The sequence below is a fragment of the Myotis nattereri genome (assembly GCF_964212035.1).
Source record: "Myotis nattereri genome assembly, chromosome: X".
Lineage (NCBI taxonomy): Eukaryota > Metazoa > Chordata > Mammalia > Chiroptera > Vespertilionidae > Myotis > Myotis nattereri.
This window is the reverse complement of record NC_138078.1, coordinates 41801644-41804991: the sequence shown is the minus strand read 5'-3', so window position 1 is coordinate 41804991 and position 3348 is coordinate 41801644.

Here is a 3348-nt window from a genome sequence, read left to right as displayed (position 1 = left end):
CTGTTCTGTCTGAGACTGTGTTGTGCCTTCTTCTTCCATTTCCAACAACATATCTTTGTGAAACAGGGCTCTCCAGCTTGTTGGTTATCAAGTCTAAATATAGAAGTAGACTTGTTGTGGAAGATGATCTTCACTGTGCTCTTGCAAAGACTGTCCCAAGGATTTCTGATCTGGTGAGAAAGAAGCAATCTCAACCTTCGCACTGACATTGGCTTTTTACGCATACTGTTGCAAAATGTAGCAATGTAGTTTACTGTTGTTATATTAAGACTGTTACCCATATTACACCATGCTTCAAGACAAAATTTCATTTATTTGTAATTAGAAATAAATATTTCACAATATAGAATTACATATTCTTTTGTGATTAATCACTATGCTTTGATTATGTTCAATTTCTAACAATGTAAATACATCCTGCATATCAGATATTTAGATTATGATTCATAACAGTAGCAAAATTACAGTTATGAAGTAGCAACAAAAATAATTTTATGGTTGGGGGTCACCACAACATGAGGAACTGTATTAAAGGGTCACGGCATTAGGAAGGTTGAAAACCACTGGCCTAAATACTCCTTGGGTAAAGGATGTGTTTCTTGTTTAAAAACCAGATTTTTTCCTCCTGAGATTGATACACTTGCTATACATTTTCTTATTGGATAATCAGTCATGGTTTATCCACTTTCACATGCTGGGGTAGGGTACGCCTCTGGAAGTTTGGGTCATGTAATATATATCATCAGCGTTTTCAGAATTCCCATTGTCAACAGAAACCAGGTCCTCACCCAAGATGTCTATTCCAAATACTGTATGCCTGGTTTAAGCTAAAAAAATGAGATATCTTAGTGAAAGAGTCATCTCTGGTATTACCAGATTCAGTTGTCAACACAGACATTTCTAATGGCTCGCCTTTTAGTTACTTTTCTCTGTAAGAAGGAGTGGCCTTTTGATTTAAGTGTTAGAAGTTGAAGAGAAGAGACATTATGGCTCCTTGATTACTTAACCATACACAGATAAACTATAGACCCAAACAACCTTCCTTTTTAGAGAAAGAACACTAAATACTTTTGACCCTCTTTTTAATGTGTAAATGTGTCCCTTTTACTTACTTCTTGATATCTTTTAAATTCTGTGTTTTTAAAGAACTACTTCATTTGAATTTTTTCCATTTATAAGTAGGGACCATTTTTACCTCTTTTCCGTAGTTGCCTTGTTCCTGTCGTTTTAAAGCAATAAGGTGATTTTTCTATTGTATCTTCTCTGGTCCTTACATTTCCACAATTTGTTCATTGGCTTATATAACCTAAATCAGGAGATTTTTTTCCCAGTTAACTCATTTGACTTTTTACTTAGGGGGAAAAAATGTGATTTTTACAAGTAATTTTGATTTGACTATTCCATCTAATCTGGCTTTGTGAAGGAAGATGTCAAAGAGGGTGACAGTACCAATCATCTGCCACAAATAAGTTTATTCTGTGTCTTACTTATACCCAGGGTCTTGCATTATATCTCAATATGAATTTTACAGTCAGTTAACCAGAATGATATTCTAAATACAGTGTGTTAATTTTTTTCTTCAGGGAAAGGAAAAAGGCAAATGGCAAAACTTAGTCATTTTCAAAGTCCTATAAATAGTTTAAGAGTCTCAGATGTATTTTTTAAAAATTCTTTATTGTTTAAAGTATTACATACAGTATTACATATGTATCCTTTTCCCCCAATTGACCTCTCCCTGGCCACCCCCACCCCCCAGCACATACCCTCACCCAGCTAGTGTCTGTGTCCATTGGTTATGCTTATATGCATGCATACAAGTCCTTTGGTTGATCTCTTACACCTCACCCCCTCCCCTGCCTTCCCTCTGAAGTTTGACAGTCTGTTTGATGCTTCTCTGTCTCTGGATCTATTCAGATGTATTTTTACAGACATGAACAAGGACAGTACAGAGTACCAAACCTTATTTCTTAAATCTAAAACAAAATTAAGCAGTTGTGCCAAGGTCTTTTCAATATAGTTCTAAACTGAGAATTGGTAAGGAACAACACTGATATTACCAAAATTTAAAAATACTATCTTATTTTGTTGACAAACTAACCCCATGGAATCAATTTCAGCCTAAATGTCTGTGAGGTCACTTGTTTGGCTGTTTTTCATTTTATTTTTCAACATTTTTCATTAATACCACCCTGTTTTACAGTTGAATTTGAAAATATGAGAGAGGAAAAAAAGTTCAGTAGGATCAAAATATTTATGCACTATAAAAACCTAGTAGCTGTCTTTAGTCAGGAGCCTAGTGACAGAGAATAAACTATAGAAAGAAGTTGTTCGGTGTACTAGAAAAAAATATCTATTAATGGCTTTCATGTCATAGCCTCATATAGCACCTAGGCTGTAAAAGAAATGTGACTCTCTCTGCCCCAGTCCTACCCTTCCAGTTCACTGAGTAGAAATTCCATTCTAATGTGACTGCTTCACTTAAATAGGAAGGCATTTAACCACCTGTCACTTTCTCATCCAGTAATCTGACATCTGCCTGTTTCCAACACAAGTTTCACAGGCCTGGAATTATTGCTTATTATATTCTAAGCATGAGGCAGGCTCTGTGTCTGTGTTTGTGACCATGCGTGTGGGAGAAATTATGTATGGACACCTTTTCACAAACTAATTAATTATTAAATCAGTTAATAGAATGACAAATTCCTCGTGGTAATAATAAAACAATCCTAAATAACAAAGCTAAGTAACAGCTAATAGTCTGACTTTTCAAAGAAGTTCAGGGATAGGGTTTGCTCTATGAAAGAAAAACTGAAACTCTATTTGGAACTAAAATGGCAAGAATATAAAGCTTATGGTGCATGTATTAAGCACATGTATCCTTGGAAAGTCACTCCAGAAATTGTGTTCAATAACTACCACGTCTGTTGTCATTGGCTGTCACCATGCATGGACACTTTCATATGAGACACACCTCACACTTCACTGAAGTAAGATCTTTACCTCTTCCAACCAGAAAGAATTGAGTCATTATGCTAAGCGAAATAAGCCAATCAGAGAAAGATAAATACCACATGATCTCACTCATTTGTGGAATAAAGTGAACAACATAAACCGATGAACAAAAATAGATCCTGTGGGGGGCTGTTTCTCTCTCTTCCATGTCCCGCATGGAAAAGGAAACAGTCCATTTGCTGAGTGGAGGAGCTGGGGATTAAGAAATTAAAGAAAGACCAAGACTCAGAAATAGGTTTTAAGCTGGGGCCAGTTGGGCGCCATCCTCTCTGATGGAGAGGCGGCAAAAAGCGGGCTGAGACACACAGCAGGTTTATTTTAAAGGCCTAGATTTAC